The following is a 20,156-nucleotide window of genomic DNA, read 5'->3' as shown; positions in this document are numbered from 1 at the left end:
CTGCAGGGTCTCTGGGTCTCAGCAAGGTGCCCCGCCGCCCTGGTTCTGCTCCTGAACCAGAAGCACCCCCTCAGACCCTCCTGCGCTGTTGCCCGTTGGTGTGCGGCGTTCCCCTGGCAGCATCCTGGCTCTTGTGGGACCCGAGCAAGACTCGGTTCTGGGATCTCTGGCGCCAGATCCGTCTCTGAGGAACCCCTGCGGGGCGACCGGACCCTGTCTCCGCCCCCGTCAGTCACCCACAAGGGAGGGGGCGCAGAAGCCCAGCCGTGCCCACCAACCAGAGGCGGGGGGGGGGGCACCGCCGCTGCTGTGTTTCCACCGCCCTTCCCGTCTCCGTCTCTGTCCCTCCCCCACCCTCGCTGCAAAGTGCAAGTTATGAAATAAACGCAGGGTTGTTTTTTTTTCTTTATTTTAACTTTACCAAATTCTGTGCAGAAGTCCCGGATGCCATTCATTTCTCCTTTCGCAATAAGGGGGACCCTTGAAGGGAGCAGGAAGGCCACCAGCAGGAGGGGGCGTAGGTACAGCCAGCCACGGGCAGGAGGAGGAGCCTGTCACAGTCCCCGGCTCAGGTCAGCATCCCTCGGCCTGAAACAGCTGAAGCTTGCCGTCCAAGGTGGCCGTGGCGAGCTGTGACGGAAGAGAAAGCGCCGTGTGGCTTCAATCACTTTCACTGACTGAGGAACCCATGGAAGAGCGAGGTTACAGGGTACGTCTCCTTATTGTAATTTTCTAGACCGTAGAGCCAAATGCATTAAAAATAGTAAAATCTATGTATGCTACCAGCACTATCCTTAGACTTGCCTGATCCAGCTGCATCTGGCTGCTATTCTAGTATTTGTGAGTGCTCTGGTCAGAATCGATCCGTCCACACTGCCCGAAGGGGACAGGTGTCCTTTCTAAATGTCCCATAGTCTCAACCAACCAACCACGAGCACTCAGGACCCCGATGCACCATGTTGGTGTCTACGTTGGTGCAGCGGGGCCTCCCTGGAGGGGGACCCAGAACTCCGTGGCCGGCACAGGGCAGCTGGGTCAGGACCAAGGGCAAGGCTTCAGCAGTGGCCGCCCTCTGGCCCCCTGGCACGGGCTGCATTTCCAGGAGCAGATTCGAGAGAGGCGGCAAGCGCTGGGGCCTCTGGCTTAGTGGGCTCCAGCTGCCGTGACAGGACACCACGGACAGGCCGGAGGCTAGAGGTCCAAGACGGGCATCGGCTCGGTCAGGTGCAGGGGAGGCCCCTGCCAGGCTGCACTTGGCCATGCTCAGCAGGTCCTCAGTGGGCCGTCAGCCCTGTGCACCTGGCCAGGCCCCTGCCAGGCCCACCCCACTGGGGGGACCCACCCGGGGCTCGTTCAAGGTCACCTCCACATGCAGCCGCAGGAGAGGCGGGGCTTCACCGTGGGAAGCGGGGGGAGGAGGGGACACAGCGGGTCCTGCCCCCCACGTCCCTGTCTTGGCCATGAAGCCCCCCTCCATTCACCTCCCGACTCCCGTGTCCACCTCATCTGACCCATGGAGGGGAAACCTGTGCCCTGCAGTGACCCTGAAGCCCCGGCCTGCGCGGACCGGCCAGAGCCCTCGGGGGAGCTGGGAGAGCAAACTGCCAGGCTGGGTCCCTGCAGACGGGCGGTGCCCTCAGCTTCACCAACAGCGCCCCGGGGAGCTCGGTGCCACCAGTGACAGTGGAGCAGTGACTGTGTCCTTTACTAGGACAATTTTGGCAACGATCTGAAGTTGGCATCTACATGGCTGAGCCCCGGGCCATCACAGAGTCTGAACAGGGTCCACGCTACGAATTACCGCCGGGTCTGAGACCTCAGCGCGGTCCTACCTCTGGGCCACGAGGGCTGCACCAGCTCACACAGCAGCCCTGGCCAAGAGTCCCTCCACGAGGTCCCGGGGTGGCTTGGAATGCTTGGATCACACCAGCCCCAGGCGGGCTCGTCTCCAAGACCCCCGCTCCTCCCCAAAGAGCAGAGGGTTTTTTTAATATATCAACTTGATTAAAGAACAAATGAGTGAAGCGGTTTTTCTTGCAGAGGCTGAGGAAGCAGTAAAAGTGCACAGTTCGAGCTCTGTCATTAGAGACACATTTCCCTAATAGGGACAGAGTAGCCTGACAAACATGCTTCTTAATTTACCAGGCTGAGCATCCCCTTTGCCAGAGGACTCAGAGCAGAACAACTGCGACGGTGGTAACCTCGTCTTGCCCAATCAGCTGATGGCTCCACGTGCAGACGCTAAGATGGCATTTTTAAGGGCCTCACGGTGACCTCTGGTCTGCGGCGAAATGCCGTATTTTAAAGCGTTACACTGTCTGTGACCAGGTGGATGTCACAGTGTGACTTCAAATCCAACTCCTACTCATCCTACTGTGACCCCATCTGTCAGATGCCGTGAGCTCAGGACTCACCCGGAATCTTCCCTCTGTTCAAACAACACACTGAGCGGCATCTGCCTGCTGTGACCTCGCCCTCCAGCCCCTTCAGATGGCTGTACCAGGCTGGGCCGTGTCACTCACGCAGGAATCATGCAACCTCTGCCTCAGCTCTGCCCCTGGCCCCACTGTCTTCCAGCCCCTCTTGCAAACATCTGCCAATACATCCCCTTAAGTCACTGCTTTACTCCCCTTAGTCTTATGGTCAAGAATTTAAACAAAAGCCAAAGCTGGCTTTTACCTTGGGTCCAGCATTCCTCCACGCCACCCCTGTGTAATAAGTAAATACCGCGTCCAGGGTGGTGGGGCAGGTGGATTTCGGAGTCCCACGGTCGCAGGCAATGTGGGAGCTGCATAAAACACCCAGGCCCGGTCCTGGGCCCACAGATGCTTTGGAGACGTTGACATGGCCTAGGCATGGACTGGGAGGCCTCTGCCAACCTCACAGAGGGGCCACCAGCTGGGACTCGACCGCGTCCTCTGGCTCTCTGCCTTCTCCAGCACTCACAACCCCTGGAAGCCCGGCTTAGCCACTTGGGCCGTATAACAAAGGACTGAACTGGGCAGTGTGGAAACATCACACATTTCTTTCCCACAGTCCGGAGGCGGGAAGCCCACGGCCTGGGTGCCAGCGGGGTTGGGCTCTGGTGGTTATAATAACCTCATCCATCAGCTGAGGCTCACAGTGCAGATCTGGGCTCAAAAATGTCCACTGTTCGAGAGGGAAGGCCTAGTCCTCTTTCAAAGAAAAGGCAAGTTCGCACTGGGGCAAAACTGCACAAGTCCCAGAAAAATTTTATGCTCATGGGCATGTGTCACCTTTATTTGAAAACTTCTCTTTAATTGGAGTATACCAGAGAGGATGAAAAATCATACATATCCAGGATAAAAAAATAACTTCGTCTGCAAAATGCTGCCATACATCCCACACTGGCAACACCTTAGAACATTAATGATCTCTTGTTAGAAGGGACTCAAAACAACACCCTTTTCAGATAGCAGTGGTACCTCTACTTCCAAACTCCTGAACCACTAAGAAAAGGAAACAGCTACAAAAGCTAGGGGGGCAACACGTTAGGTCCCGTTCACGTGACTTTGGTTCGGATTTGGCTCAGAGTCAACCCTTGAATGTCAGGTCTCCCTCGACACACGTGGAGCACACCCTGTCCGTCCCAGGTGCCTGCACTGGCCGCTGTGGAGCAGGTGCCACGTGGGGCGGAAAAGATGAAAGGAGGCAGAAGGGCGGGTGCCAGGATCCTCCTGGAAAACGGAGGCTCCGGGAGTCAGAGAGAGGGCCAGCCGAGATGATTCTTTTTTAAGGACATGAGACACGTCCTTGGAGCCAGGTGACAAAGTACAGCCCAGACTCAGGAAAAGGAAAGCTCTCCCGATCCCTCTGCACAGGGACATGAATGACTTCCGATTGCAACGGACAGAAAGCCAACTTGGACTAGCTTAACAGAAGGCCTTCTGTTCCATGTTACTGGACCGTCTAAAGAAGCTAAGAACAAAATGGAACAAAATTTTGGAGTCAGGAGAAGCCAAAGCCACAGACTTAACTGTCCCTGGGACTCTGTCCTCACCACCTGTGTCTGAGCCCTGATGCATGACTTCCTAGTCTCCTTACTCTTGGAAACCATGTGTTTCTAATTCTCTGGTCCACGTGGCCAGAAGAAAACAAAACAAATGCCACAAATAGCAACAAAATCTAGATCACTTAAGCTACCAGGTTTCACCTTTTGCCCCTGCTTCCTCTCAGTTTCAATTTCAAAATCTGGCCCCCGTGGGACTGTGTGATCAGCAACCGGACAGTCCTATGATAACCGTGTGGGTGGAAAGTCCCCAGAAGAGCGGTGGGGCTGAAGGACAAGCTATGGGGTGGGGATGCTTTCTTTCCTCAAATAAAAGGAGGTTGTCCCATCAGAGTGAATGTTCGATTCCAGCTGAAGCAGGGGCACTGATTGCAAATTCCAGGGCAGTTAGTGTGAAATATATATATGTGTGTGTATATAAATATATATATATATATATATTTATTTATTTACTTTGCTGTACAGCAGAAATGGTCACAACACCATAAATCAACTATAGTTTTAAAAAAGAGTCAATTGATGAATTAAGAATTGAAGAGTTGATTAGAAACAGCTGAAGAGAGAATTAGTAAACTGGAAAATAGATATGAAGAAATCATCTGGAATCTGGCTCATAGAGTTGGAAGGATGAAATATGTGAAAGTTTAGATGACAGACTAATTATTAATTAGTCTATTAATCAGACTATTATTAATTCCTATTAATTTAATAGGAATTCCAGAGGAGAGAATATTTGTTTAATAAGAGTTCCAGAAAAAGAGAGCTCCAAGAGAATGGAGAAGAGGGAATATTTGAAGGACTCTTACCTAGAATTAATCAGAACCAGGGAAAAAATAAACTGTCGTTGACGGAACGAAATGAGTTATAGGAAAATTAAATAATAATAAAGGCACATTTTATGCTAAGCCTCCAGGACAGTAGGCACAATCGCCACTCTCAACTGGTGGCCTCATTCTGAATCTTTTCCACAGGGAGTGGGCCCACCTCTAGTCAGAGATTTGGGTTCGGTAAGAACGGGGTAGGGCAAGGACACCAGAGCGCAGGCCCCAAGTGACTGAGACGCAGTGAGAGCAAAGGCCCCCTTTTTTATATATCACTCATTTTAAGTATGACTGTCAGCTATTGGCCAGGAGCTCTGCCATGGTGTCTGCCACTGAAAATGCACATTTAACTTTGATGAAAATCAGGCACCAACATTTTTTGCCTAGTGTTTTATACTTTCCAAGTTTTGTTTAAAAAGTCTCTTCCAAACAGAAGTCACAAAGCTATTTTCCTAGAATTTATTCTACTTACTTACAGTACATTTCAATCTTAGACATTTAAGTCACTCGATGTATGCAGGTTTAAACAGAAATACAGTTTTATTTCTTTTCATAATGGGCAATTTTTCCTAAACATTGTACCAAATTATCTATCTTTCCCCACCATTTTGTGGGACCCATACTTAACAAGTCTATCTCTGAATTCTCTATGCTATCACTATGGCTTTATTTCAGTTTGAACCAATAACATACTGTTTTTCTTTCTATGCTTTTTAGTTCTCATTATCTAACAGGAAAAATATCAAGCTGACTTAGCCCTTTTTCCCACAATAGTGGACACAAATGCTTTTTCTGCATCTACTGAAATAACAAAATATTTTCTCTTATCCAAGTAGTGAATTAAGTCATTAGATCTCCTGAGGTTGAACCAGTCTTTCATTTGGGGATAAATCCTACTTAACCAACATGCATTTTTAAGTGCACAGTTGAAATCAGTGGGATATATTTTATTTAGGATTCACATAGGTTTATTCACAACTGAAATACATGTGTAATCACTTTTTGCTTTATATAAATAAAACATACCTTGCCCTCATTGTGAAACAAGTGGAATTCTCATCCACTCGTATCTCTGGGAGCACAGAATTGCATCGTCACATGGAAAGTGCTTTGGCAGTTTCTTATAAGGTAAAACATACATTTAATATACGACGCAGAAATCCCAGATGTAAGTGTGTATCCAAGAAAAATAAAAACGCATTCACACAAAGAGCTGTTCATGAACGTTCCTGTACTGTGTTCATTACAGACTAAAATTCAAGCAACTGGTGAGTGGGCACACCAAGCGTCATAACCTTGATGGAACGAACTGCTGGAAAGTGAAAAAATATGAAGACCCCCCGAAAAGCTGAATGCATGAGTCCATGCCCTGAGCACACACTCTATTATTCGATTTATGTCATTTCCTTAAAAAAAAAAAAAAACAGTTGGGGCCAGAAATCAAGTGAGTGGCTGGGGTGGAAAGAGGGCGTTGACTGCACAGGAGCTCAGGAGGCCTGGGGCGGGGGGGCGTTCTCCACCGTGGCTGTTGGGGGACTTGGGGAAGGGATGTCTCTGGGTGTTTGAATGCCTAAAACTTTAAAAAGATGCCTTTTCAGGATCACACAGCTTATGTGTGCACAGTGGAGAGATCCTAAAAAACAATAACTTAAGAGCCAGATGGAGATGCTCGGCTCAGCAGCACCACGTCTAAGAGGACGGGGCGAGAATGGAGATCTCGAGCCTGAGAAGAGACACACCACTGCTGAACTGCCAGGCTCGGGCTCCTGCCTCATTCAAACACGACACATATTTGTGCCAGAACGAATCAGCCGTTGTTCGTCTTTGGCTGAAGGGAGCCAGAAGTCGCGGCTCTCGTGCCTCAGGAGAACAGAGCTGTAGATGAGCAGACAAGTCTAAGATCTTCTCACGAAAAACTCACTCTGCAGCCTTATCCACTAAAAGAAGGAACTGAGGAATGAGAACAGACTTTCGATTGTTCTTTAAAGCAGAATCTTGAGATTGTGTCCATGCTTTTCTTATCTAATTACTTCAAATATGACAGTGAGCAGAAAAGGAGAACTTTGCAATATGAGAATAGTTTGTTTGTAGCTAATTTAAATTACCTCTCTGAAGGGTACAGTATCATGTATTGCTTTTCATCTTTTTTAATCCATCATAAAACCCCCTTGTCCTATGATATTTCTGAACTTGGTTTGATAGCTAGAACAAAACCAAAAGGACGGCCCTCCAACTCTCTCTCCCTCTCGAATCTTGCACAAAGAAAAACCACCTTAGAGGCTCGTATGGAGTAAAAGTGATAAGAAGACCGAGGATGAAGCAACTGAAATGTCAGTCAACGGGGATGGATAGAGACCACGTGGTACATACATACAGTGGAATACGACTCGGCCGTAAAGAAAGACGCCAGAATGCCATTCGCAGCGATGTGGATGGACCTAGAGATTATTGCACCAAGTGAAGCCAGTCATAAAGAGGAAGACACATTCCCTGTGACATCCCCTGTACGTGCATTCTAACAAAACGATACAAATGACCATTGAGAGGGACAAATCAGGAGATTGGGAGGAGCAGACACACACGACTGTACATGAAATAACGAAACAGCGAGCAGCTACTGTATAGCGCAGGGAACTATAGTTAATATCTTGTAAAACAAACAAACAAAAAAGGATTTCTCCAGGATTGAGGCAGAAACAGCGCTTGGGCAGACCCAGGGAGGTGTGCAGCCTCGAGTAAGTTATCCGCGGTTTTCTCATCTGTCAAACGGGGTTAGGGCTGTAATTATGCCTCAGAACATGGGTGGATGTACACACACAGCGCATGTTAGCACAGACGCAGACTCACGTGTGTGACACACAAGGCACCTCACGGATGCACAGGCACCAGCAGCACTGCTTTCCCGCCAGTTTTAACTTGGCAGAAGCTGTTCCCGCAAAAGGCCCTGGTTCTGAGGCTTCAGGGACGTCAACGGCCGGCGCTTGAGGCTCCGGAACAGCACTCATCTCTCCGCCCGCGTCGCGTCTGCGTTCGCCTTCGCTTGGCACCTTATCTTCCAGGTGGGTCGTGCGGCTCCGGGGCTGGAGGTCATCTGGGAAACACGAGGCGCAGAGCCGCCGTCCAGGCGGACCCCACCTGGCTGTGAAGTCTGAGGGTCTGCACGGCCCGCCTCCTGGCTCCCCCGGGGGCTCCTCAGGCCGGTGTAGACCGGTGTTAATCCCTTCCTGTGAACAGCCTGTAAGGCTCCACCTCCACAGCGGAAGCCTGTGGTCTCTGCACACAGTGCTCTGCCCGACAGAGGCGGAGATTTTCCTGGTCTTTTGTCTTTTTAGGGCCGCACCTGTGGCACATGGAGGTTCCCAGGCTAGGGGTCTAATGGAGCTGCAGCTGCCGGTCTACACCACAGCCACAGCCACAGCCACGTGGGATCCGAGCTGCGTCTGCCACCTGCACGCCAGTTCACGGCAATGCCGGGTCCTTACCCCACGGAGCGAGGCCAGGGATCAAACCCACGTCCTCATGGATACTAGTCAGGTTTGTTCACCACTGAACCCCGATGGGAACTCCACTAAGTACGAAGATTTAGCTCGGATTAAAAGCTTAAACCTGGTTTACACTCGAGACTGTTCCTTTCACAGCCGTCACGGCAGAGGAGCGCTGGGGAGGGCGCCGCGGTCCCCCAGGCACAGCCTGGACGGTCACCGGCTTGGTTTGACACATTTTGGAAAAGACGGCCCGCGACGCAGCGGCACCCGCTCCACAGCAGGGGACCAGCCTCTCCTGCAGGCCGGGTGTCACCCGCCCGGGCCTCGCCCGCTCACCCCACGTCTTGGCCATCTGGACGTCGCAGGGACTCGCGGGCTACTGACCGGATCCCAGTCCTGATCACTGAACTGGATTTCCGGGATGGGCCTGGCACTCCGGTCTCTGAAATCTCTCCAGATGCTTCCACCGCGCAGCCAAGGCCGAGCTCTGCACAGATTTAAACTCTCTAATTTCATTACTTCTCAGACATTTCTGATCCAGGACAAATATTTCCACTTCGTTTCAGTTTGCCGAAGTCCAACATGTGGAAATGCTTTGTGGTCGGCCTCTGGCTTCTCCCGTGAGCTGTTCCAGGAACTCGGATCCGCAGGCTCCAGCCGAGCTCCGCGTCTCTGCCCTGTGTGCCGGCGGGGAGGCGGCCTGGGCCTGGTTCCGATTTGGATGGCGACACAGAGGGCTGCCCGGGGTGGACGCTCCCGGTGACTCAGTGCCGAGCCAGCAGCCCCGGGAAGGGCTCGTTCTGGAACAGTCCATCAGCACCACTTCCGAGATGAGCTGGAGGGCAGGGTCACCAGCCACCAGGGACTCCACGGGCCCCGTCCCCACGCAAGGGCCTGAGGCCAGGGATCGAACCCTCAACCTCATGGTTCCTGGTTGGATTTGTTAACCACTGCACCACAGCAGGATGCCAAAAATTACTTTTTTTTAGGTTTGTACTCTATATGTGAAGTGTGAAATTCCTAATTCCCAACCCCTTTTAAAGTTGCATTATTCAATGTCTAAATGAAACTTCTGCTAAAGATTGAGTTTTTAATTCATACTTTGAGGCAGTTCTTTTATTTCAAACATAGAAATTATATACAAAATATAACCAGAGAAAAACAAATTGGCATAGCCAGGCTGAAAACAAAATTTCCACGAGCAGTAATGAAACAGAAACAAGAGTTCCCTGGTGGCCTAGCAGTTAAGGAATCAGTGTTGTCACTGCTGTGGCCCGGGTGCAGTTCCTGGCCTGGGAACTTCCACATGCCACAGGCATGGCCAAAAAAAAAAAAAAGACATGAAACAGAAACACGAGCTTCTGCCTTGAGCTCCCAGCTCCCGGCAGGAAGTGTTTCCGCAGTTGGGGGCCCAGGAACAGTGGGGGCTCCTCTGCCCCTGATCAGCGCTGACGGTCACAGTGGCCTGAGCTGCAGTTTGGACGGAAAAGGACACCCAGGCGCATCGAGGGGGACGTCCCTGCCCTGAAACGACCAGCACAGGGCCCTCGGTCACCCGCGGGAGGCCCCACCCCAGGGCTCTGCGCTCGGGACCCAGAGAATGTGGGAAACGCCGTCACAGAAACCCAGTCCCGGGAGAAGCAGCAAAGAAGCAGAAAGAGGAAGACTGAGCACCTTTTCAACAAAAACCGAATCCGTAAACCAAAATGATAAAACATTTAACTGAATGCTAAGACAGAAACTAAATAACAGTTGGAAAATAACTGCACGCCAGATAAATCTGAAATGAAAATCATGGTCTGAGGAGTAATTTAAAATAAATAAACCCATGGGACCTCATCAAACGGAAAAGCTTTTGCACAGCAAAGGACACCCAAAAGAAAACAAAAAGACAACTTTCAGAATGGGAGAAAATAGTTTCAAGTGATGCAACCGACAAGGGCTTAATCTCTAGAATATATAAACAACTTACACAACCCAACAGCAAAAAAGCCAATCAATCAATGGAAAAATGGGCAAAAGACCTGAATAGACTGTTCTCCAAAGAAGATATACAGATGGCCAGCAAACACATGAAAAAATGCTCAACATCGCTGATTATAAGAGAAATGCAAATCAAAACTACCATGAGATGCCACCTCACACCAGTCAGAATGGCCATCATTAATAAATCCACAAATAACAAGTGCTGGAGGGGCTGTGGAGAAAAGGGAACCCTCCTGCACTGCTGGTGGGAATGTAAACTGGTACAGCCACTATGGAGAACAGTTTGGAGAAACCTTAGAAATCTACCCATAGAACTTCCATATGACCCCACAATCCCACTCTTGGGCATCTATCCGGAGAAAACTCTGCTTAAAAGAGACACATGCACCCGCATGTTCATTGCAGCACTATTCACAATAGCCAGGACATGGAAACAACCCAAATGTCCATCAACAGATGATTGGATTTGGAAGATGTGGTATATAGACACAATGGAATACTACTCAGCCATTAAAAAGGATGACATAATGCCATTTGCAGCAACATGGATGGAACTAGAGAATCTCATACTGAGTGAAATGAGCCAGAAAGACAAAGACAAATACCATATGATATCACTTATAACTGGAATCTAATATCCAGCACAAATGAACATCTCCTCAGAAAAGAAAATCATGGACTTGGAGAAGAGACTTGTGGCTGCCTGATGGGAGGGGGAGGGAGTGGGAGGGATCGGGAGCTTGGGCTTTTCAGACACAACTTAGAATAGATTTACAAGGAGATCCTGCTGAGTAGCATTGAGAATTTTGTCTAGATACTCATGTTGCAACAGAAGAAAGGGTGGGGGAAAAACTGTAATTGTAATGTATACATGTAAGGATAACCTGACCCCCTTGCTGTACAGTGGGAAAAAAAAATACATATGCTGAAAATCCCCAAAGAGATGAATGGCCAATAGCCAAATTAGAAAAAACAGGAAATTACTTTCCGAATTGCAGAAAAATATAAGAAGGTGAAGGTGATAAAAACACATTGGAAATTGTAAGCGACAGTGGAAAAGGTCTCAGAAGGCCGCCTGCCGAGACAGAACGCGTTTTAAACCGTTCGGTGGAAGAGACTAGCAAGGGACCCTCCAAAACCCCGACTCGGGGATAAACCGATTCAAAGGCTTAGTTAAGTGCTGTGGATGACACTTTAAGAGTTTCAAAAGTATTTTTTTCCCCATAGTTGCAAAATGCTATTAAGGAAACAGCACGCGGTGATGAGATGTAGGCTATTGGTTCTTTTTTCAAACATATATCTAATAGAATCCGGGGGGAATAACACAGGCATTTTGGGGGCCCCACCATTTGAAGACGCAAAAGAGGGCAGATGCCTCATGAGCAGCATCAGACATCAGGATGCAATGAAATAGTATCTTCAGAGTGTTACGAATGAGATTATTATGAATATGCTCATCCTGTCAGTCTAGAAACGTACACCAAGCTGAACCAGCATCCAGGCACGAAGGCAAAACGAGGAATTTTCATAGATTCAGAGGCCAGTATCCCTTCCGACATCTCACGGCGGGGCCGATAATGTGAAAAGTCATATTTCAACACGAGAAGGTGACCTAGCGGAAGAAACGAGATACGAGAAAAAGCAGTGACAGAAACGGACGGACACTAGACAGTCACAAGCTCAGGACGCCACATCGGTCTGCCCAGGGCTCTGTCCAGTGGGAAACAGACCCTGGGTCATCTCAGACAGCCTCGTTAAAATGTGTAACTAGGTATATCAGTTACAACATTGGAGGAATACTTAAAACACAACAGAACTACAATCTGTAGTGTCCAACCAACCCTGGGAAAAAATATTCATAAATCAACCTTTCACAGGCAGAAAAGGAAACGAAAGAATCAAAGCACAGGACGAAAAGCAGCAAAATTCATTTGTAAAAGTAAATCTAAATATATCGGTCGCCCAAAATATTGTGAATGTGTAAATTCTCTGGTTAAAAGGCAGCAACTATAAAATTAAGAAATTCTACTACAAAGATCGAAAGTAAACAGATGAGAAAACTACACCACGTAAATACTAGCCCATATAAAGCCAGTGTGGTGCTGTTAATATGAAAGACAATTAATTTAACTCCATAAACATAAGTGGGGGATAAAAGGAATGAAAAGCAGTCACACAAAGCAAAACCCCCGGGAAGATAAACCCACCCACTGCACACGGAGCCTCCGGACGCCCACTGGGCTGGGAGGGAGCAAGCAGACAGCGACGCAGCATGAACCCAGAGGCGGGCTTCGGTCCCCCTGCTGAACACACACGTCCAAGGGCCAAGAGCATCCACCGTCACGTGTTCGAAGATCCGAGAAACACCGAGTTTCGTCAAGACATGACCTAAGAGGTATTAGGGAGAATCCTGTAACAACAGTCATACGATATGCACATATTCTTTCAGAAACACATGGGGATTTTATGAAAATTAATCAGGAAGCAGGTCACTCTCTCAGGACTAGGTCAATATCATACGAATCATAACCTTTGGAAATAATGAATGAGAAACCACATGTTGGGAGGTCCCATCGTGGCGCATCGGAAACAAAGCCAACTAGGAACCAAGAGGTTACAGGTTTGATCCCTGGCCTCGCTCAGTGGGTTAAGGATCCGGCGTTGCCGTGAGCTGTGGTGTAGGTCGCAGACGTGGCTTGGATCCGGCGTTGCTGTGGCTGTGACGCAGGCTGGCAGCTGTAGCTCCAATTAGACCCCTAGCCTGGGAACCTCGATATGCCATGGGTGTGACCCTAAAAAGACAAAAAGCCAAAAAAAAAAGAAAAGAAAGAAAAGGAAGTTCAAATTGTCACACTGGCCATGAACTTTGCCAGGACACACGGGTCAAAAGACACCTGTCAGGTGCTCCTCTGGCTGCGTCTGAACACAGGACTTCTCTGGTGAGTGAGGAGGTGGCCTGAAAATCTTGGGATGTCCTCTGCTAGCAGCTCCCAAGCCTTCAGATGAGAGCTGGAGTTCCAGCAAAGGGGTGCGGGAGGTCAAGGATAACCAGTGCGATGGGCCACTCACAACCACCACCAAGAAAACGGCGAGGGCTGTGCAGCCAGTGTAACCGGAACGAATAAGAAAAATCCAGATCGAGGGTGGGCACTAACGGGCCCAAAGACGGAGACCTCCCACAGGTGCTGACCCCCAGTCAGTCGGCCGATCCTCACCAACTTGATGACGGGTGACCGGTCCCCCCCGCCCCGAGCACTGTGAAACATTTCTGGGAAGAAATACGAGTGCGGGCATTTGGGAATGGCACCCTCTCTCTGGCTTCCAAGCGCTGTCCCCAGATGTCGCGGCTTGTCATCCCTCAGCTCATTACACGCTCTTTTTTTTTGGAGTCGAGATGAGAGTGTTTGACTGGGAAAAAATTGCAAGCAAACTTGTCAGCTACGTGTCTGGGGACTTTTCAGCGCATGTGGGCTGCTAACATTTTTAATTTCTGCTTAATTTCCTGGGCTTGCTCCGTGTTCCCACGACCACATGGAAGAAGCAACTGTCAGTTAAGCGCTTGCCACTCATACATCCTTTCTCCATTATTTTAAACCTGTATCGATCTGGCTCAACACCTACACAGGATTTCAGCCCAAAAGCCATAAAATTAAAAGCCCATCTAGTCTCGATTTTATCCCTGGTGTCATATGCTGGGCTCCTGTGCCTTTAAAGGGAAGCTTTGCTAATAAGTGGGACAAAATTCTGGTTTCAAGTGGTAATCTCAGGTTAAAACTGCAGGTGCTGAGGTATTGGCGGGACGCATCCTGATGTATAAAATCCATTTTGAGATGCATCAAAAATCAGATGGATTACTGAGCAGATAAGTTAATGTGATAAAGCAAATGCAGTAAAATGCTCATCACAGAATCTAAATAATGGGAACGCTGCCGACTGCAAAACTCCCTCAGCTTTGATGACTATCAGAACAGCTCCGAAAGAAGCTGGGAACACAGCAGACCTCTGCCTTCGAGGACGCCATCGTCTTGCCCCCTCTTAGCATCCTCTCAAGGCTTTGGTGAAAACCAATTATTTTAGGCTTAGGGTGTCTGCAAAAGAAATGAAAACTTTATCTTCTACTTTTTGTGTGATTTGCCGCAGATCCTTAGAGGAGACCTGTCAACAGAGGCAGTATTACTTGGCTGTCGTTTATCAGAGTAAGTGGCACACGGGGTTCCATGTGACAGTGACCAGGCCACGGCTGAGCAGATTTCCCTCTGGCAATGAACAGAGATTATACAAAAATGCACCAGCCTTAACTTTGCTACTTAAGTAGTGTACTCTTTAGACCCTGATAAGCTCCAATCAGGCAAAAATCGCTCGCTAATTGTCAGGATCTAGTTCTGTCCACGGGGCTGCTCCCAGGGAGCTAAGGCTGCTGCTCCGGGCGCCCTGTGAGAAGCTCTGTGCTCTGCGGCCTGTGGCCTCCCAAACACTCTGCCGAGTACGAACGCTAGCTAGTGCCTTCCAAGCTGGTAGCGGGGGAGACAAGGCTTCCAGCAGTTAGCTCCACAGTGCACGTTTGCACTTTGATGACACTTCCCTGTTTTCAGCGGAATTGCATTTCTCTGTAACTGTGCCGTATTTCAGCTGCGCTAAAAAGTGAAATACTCTAACTCTGGAGGTCGTACCTGGAGGCGGTCCAGGCACTAATTTCTCCAGGCTTTCCACTTTCGCCATGTTCCCCTCGGACGGAGCACGTCACGTAACTGCCAGGGAGTCGAGCATCAGACTCCGTGCCGCAGCCCGTGTGCCATCACGGTGCCCTGCCTTACACAACACCCACGGAGCAACCGCAAGCTTCATCTGTTCGCTTGAAGGAAGCGCTCGAAGGAAGCGCTCCCCGAACAAGAGGCAGAGGTCTTGTGGGTGCCGTTCCGAATAGAGAACAAAACTTCCCCAAAGGCCTGAATGATAACCTCTAAATCCTGCCTCCCTCGTAGCTGCTGTCTGGAACCCCAAAGTCATCAAGACACGGAGCAGGTCTGACTGAATGAGGGGAGAGACCGGTAGTGATTCCCCAAACTCCCAGAAACAACGGGGCGCAGGGAATTTACAAAAGCGGGCTCACAGGGAAGAATGCAGCCAGGCCAGGCGCGACCAGGTCAGGAGGCAGAGACGTGGCCACCGCAGGGAAGCTGTGGACCCCAGGCAGCAGCTTCAAGGAGCGCGCCCCTCACCCTCATCCTCCCGGGGCCCTTGCGCTGCTGGGCTGCACACAAGTGGGGTGAGGACCCGGGCTCTGCAGCCTGGGGGCCGAAGGAGAGCCAGCCGCTCCACGTGGACTGCTGCCACTCGGTTGCTCTGTTTTGGGTGGGCGTCTGGGCCTTAGCTTCGTGGTCTGAAAATGCGTCTTTATCACTCAGGGAGCCCCGTGGACGGTAAAACAGTGTTAACTCTACATCCATTGCATCTCTACACGGTTAGACTTCAAACAAAACTGCCTACACTTCAGGGCTATAAATAACATCAGATTAAACACCTTCTTAAGGCATTTAGAGTTTTTAAAAGAAAATTAAAATATTTTGAGTTCTCAAAAGCCACCGTTCTTTCCATTTCGAGTTCAAGTCTCCAATCTGTACTTTGGGGCTCTTTTTCCTTAACGGACTTGGTTAAGAATAAGACAAGCACAAATGCCAATTATGTCCCCAGAGCAGCATTTCCCTCCTCCCTGTCCTTGGTTGGACCCGATGGGAGGCGGCGGAGGGGGAGGGAGGCAGCAGTTTGCAGGAGGAGCCCGGCGTCTCTGCAGGCCCACGGTGGGGCTCCCCACCAGGTCGGCTGGCAGCTGGCCATATCTCTGACCCCTCTGCTGAGTGAAGGAGTGATGGCGCGTCACCAGGAGCCTGGGTGACAAGTCGAAGCTCTGGGAGCCGTTAGCCAGGGTGGGAACTGTACCCTCCCCACCCGCTCACTGCAGACTGCACCTGATCTCCCCGAGGCTTTGCTCCGTGAGTCAGCAAACCAGGCTCGGAGCCAGCCCTGCTCACAGCCCACTTCTGTCTGCCCAGCGAGCTAAGAGCCATGCTGACCTGTCCAAATGGTTGGGAAAATTAAGGAATATTTTGTGACCCATGAGAATGGCATGAAGTTCAAATTCCAGCATCTACAAATAAAGTCACATCCAGGTGCTCCCATACTGTCACTGGCTAGTTGCTGCTCCCGCGCGGAGGGGGTGGTGATGCCGGAGGCTGGATGTGGCTCCGAGGGCTGCACCACGGGCCACGGCCACACCCTACCCATGGGTGGCATCTCCAGCGACCTGCGCACTGCCGTGAGCCAGGACATTTTATCTCCAGAGCACATTCACCACCTTGTCAAAACCAGAAGAGAAAGTGGGCTCAGTGAGCCGGGTCTGGGATGCAGCGGCAGTGGATGGCTGTGTCACAGAACTGTTCCAGCATCACGCTTGTTCTGCTAATACCCTCTGAGCTGAGCTCAAAGGGTGTCTTGTCCACTGACAGGCCAGACCAGGGCTCATCAGGACTCGCAGACGACATGGCCAGAAAAAAGTAAGAAAGCTTAAAACAGGCTACCTCCACACAGCTCAACAAGGAGGGCTATGAACACACTGTGAGTTAATTAAATCACGCTGATTGCAGCAGCCACAGAAATGAGTGCCCAGCAATTAAGCTCAAGAAGACCGTTAGCCTTTTGGCTTGAAGATTTAAGAGTTGAGGACAGTGGCCTCAGTAGTTCATTAATAGCAAGGCAAATTATCGCAAGAGCTTCTCCACGACTCCTGATGCATTAACAAATGTTACTGGTAATATTTCCTCAAGCGTTGTTGATTTAAGAAGTCAGGAGCTCAGAGTGCTTGAAGAATTAGTCTCAGTCAGAGACGGAGCAACTACCACTGAGACTATTTTAAATCAATTGAGAAAACATGGATTTGATACAACCTGAAGTGGAATCCACTACGATGTGTTAAAATTGATGGTGGAGAAGGCTTGACAACTCTCTTGAGAATTCAAAGTGTGTAAAGCTGGGGCTCTTTGCAGAAGGCATTCTGACGGATCCTGTCCTTCTGAGCTGGGAGTGCATTGGTGACCTGCATTGCCCTGGGAGACCCGACCTTCCCCAGACCTGTGAGGTTTGTCGGAAATACAAGCTGACTTGCTCACCACGTGGCAGCCCAGGAGCTCGGCACCAGTGAAGTTGAGCTCAAGGTGGAGACAAAGTTTTCTCAGTGAGAACTGCCTGCCTTCCATCATTTTTACCAAATGCTGGAACGACTGTGGAAGTGGCTTGATGCTGTTCTAATAAAGTCGCCCTGAAATTACCAGGCAAAACCATACTTATAATTCTGTGCTGAAGTCATCATTTGGATGACAACAAATGTTTGAATCACAAGTAATGGTGGCTTTGTGCACTTCCCATGTCGTCGGGGTCTCCATCCTACACACATTCGAAGCAGAAACAGTTCCCGAGCTCAGACAAGGCCCCCGGTTGCAGCGGTGCTTTACAGACCTCAACACAAGGGCAAAAGAAATGTCCACATTTCAAAATCCACCTGGCTGCCCGCTCGGAGCTGCCATCACACCTTCAGCTGAAGGTGCGTAACCTGCTACTTGGTGAGGCAGAGGCGGCAGACACCGAGGGTAAAATCCAGCGGTTTCCTCAAGGGTCTGCCAAGCACTGACTACACCCAGCTGAAATCAGTGCTTGTGGGTTGGTATCAGTGTTCGGTAATGCCTATCTGTGTGAAAAGACATTTTCAAAGATGAAATGTGTATAATCTCGTGACAGATAAGCATTAATAGATGAACATTTGCAGTTAATTTTGATGATAAGGTTTGTTAACTTTGAACTCCAATTAAACACAATATTACCATTCCCCCAAAACATGATTTCATCCTTTTCAGCTGTAGGTCTGTATTGCAAAAAAAAAAAAAAAAAAAAAACCTGCACACAATCTTATAGTTACATTTTGAGAGTCGCTCATGAAAACATTATAGAGTTTGTTTCCTGTCTATGAAATAAGTACATACTAATATCCTCAGTTTTCCTCTTGGCCCACAAAGCTTAAAAGATTTTCTATCTGGCCCTTTACTAAAAGAAGGTTTTCCAACTTTTTCTCTAGATACCACTTCAGTCCCTCTTACAAGGTTTTCAGTTGTCATTCACAGAAAAATGGATGGTTGGACTGATGGACAGGGAGATGGATGGGAGGGGATGGGGGATGGGGGGGGGGGGGGGGGGGGGGGGGGGGGGGGGGGGGGGGGGGGGGGGGGGGGGGGGGGGGGGGGGGGGGGGGGGGGGGGGGGGGGGGGGGGGGGGGGGGGGGGGGGGGGGGGGATGGAGGAAGGATGGAGGATGGATGGATGGGATGGATTGATGGATGGATGGATGGATGGAAGGATGGAGGATGGATGGAGGATGGATGGATGGATGGGGGGGGGGGGGGGGGGGATGGATGGATGGATGGAGGATGGGGATGGATGGACGCATGGATGGACGGATGTATGGATGGATGCATGGATGGACACATGGATGGATGCATGGACGCATGGATGCATGGATGGATGGATCACTTCCTGTTTTGTGTACTACTCTCCTGAAAGGAAGGTGGAGTCATCATAAAATGCCAGGGCCTGGAAAAGCAGGGCCCCGGTTCAGGGCCTTTACCACACTCATCTGCCTACAGGTGGCAGTTTACATTGTTGCAAACAAAGGACTTCAGATGACAGCGAAAATAGCTCTACTGACTATATGCAAAATTCTAAAGAGAGAAGCAGGACCGAAGGGACAGGCAGCTACAAACTGCCCTCCCCAAGGCAGTACCCTGTGGCTTTGTCACCTTAGAATGTCTCCTCAGAAGTGCAAAAGCTTTATCCTGAACGTGCCTGAAGACGCAGTCCGCTGCTGCTGACCCGCCGGGACAGCCAAGTCTTCTTTACGTCTTTGGTGACGCGGTACTTGGACTTGGATTTTACAAAATGCTGTTTCGGCCTTAGACATAATTGGAGTACGCTGCTAAATAAAACGGAAGTACGATGCTTTTGAAGGAGTTCTTCACCCCCACTCAGCAGCGGCTCAGAAGAAGGTACCACACCCGCAGGTCCCCCCGGGGACCCAGTGTGTCTCCTGGTCTCCAAGGTCCGTGAGGACCCGCGGAGCCATCCGCACGTGGCCTGGTACCAACGGCCTGAGCGTCCCAGGGTGAGTTCCGAGACAGCTTTAAGCAAAAGCCATTTCTTCACAATATATTATTGTTAACAAGGCGCGTCATGCTGTTGCTTCAGTCTTTAAAAATTATGAAATTCCCCAACACTGAGTCCTCTACCCTGCTTGCTGCTTGTTTTCCCTCGGGGCAGGGAAAGATCAAACACCAAGTTTCAGTCATTAGCAGTTCACACCCAATTTTCAATTGGCTTAAAAAAAAAGAAAAACAAGGCAAACCAGGGAAGCTTTCACTATAAACAAATTACGCTCTCTTCCTATAGCTAAGAATTCGAAATAAATCAGGAAGCGAGGGTCAGGCAAGCACATGGTGGGGCCTCTCAGTGGCTCCGGGCCACGGGGCCTGTGGGGGATTTTCCCCATGGCTTTGGCTTCTGGGTCACGCGGTTAATTAATTGTGTAGTCTGTTTTAATGTACCAACAGCAGAGAGTCAAAAAGTCAAACATTTCAAAACCCACTCATCATGTGACCTCTTAGACGACCAGAAAGTTCAGTTTAAAATCTAACAAATCTACAAAGTCGCCGTCCACACATCACAGGCCCCAAAAGGACCTTCAGATTGTATTCCTCCACTTCGCTGCTTTACTCGAGAAGAAACCAAAATTAGCAAC

The 20,156-nt window shown here is 49.7% G+C and overlaps 1 protein-coding gene across 2 annotated transcripts in view; it reads right to left on the bottom strand.

Annotated features, from left to right (window-relative positions):
* The window catches only part of WDR27 (WD repeat domain 27), a 141,616-nt gene continuing 121,855 nt past the window's right edge, over window positions 396-20,156 (bottom strand). For both annotated transcript variants that reach the window (XR_002342137.1, XM_021085668.1), the window contains one exon: window positions 396-630. The gene's annotated coding sequence lies outside the window, so the exon portion shown is untranslated. The remainder of the gene's footprint in view (window positions 631-20,156) is intronic.

This window comes from Sus scrofa, chromosome 1 (genome assembly GCF_000003025.6).
Source record: "Sus scrofa isolate TJ Tabasco breed Duroc chromosome 1, Sscrofa11.1, whole genome shotgun sequence".
NCBI lineage: Eukaryota > Metazoa > Chordata > Mammalia > Artiodactyla > Suidae > Sus > Sus scrofa.
The sequence above is the reverse complement of the archived record's forward strand: the minus strand, read 5'-3'. Positions and strand labels throughout refer to the sequence as shown.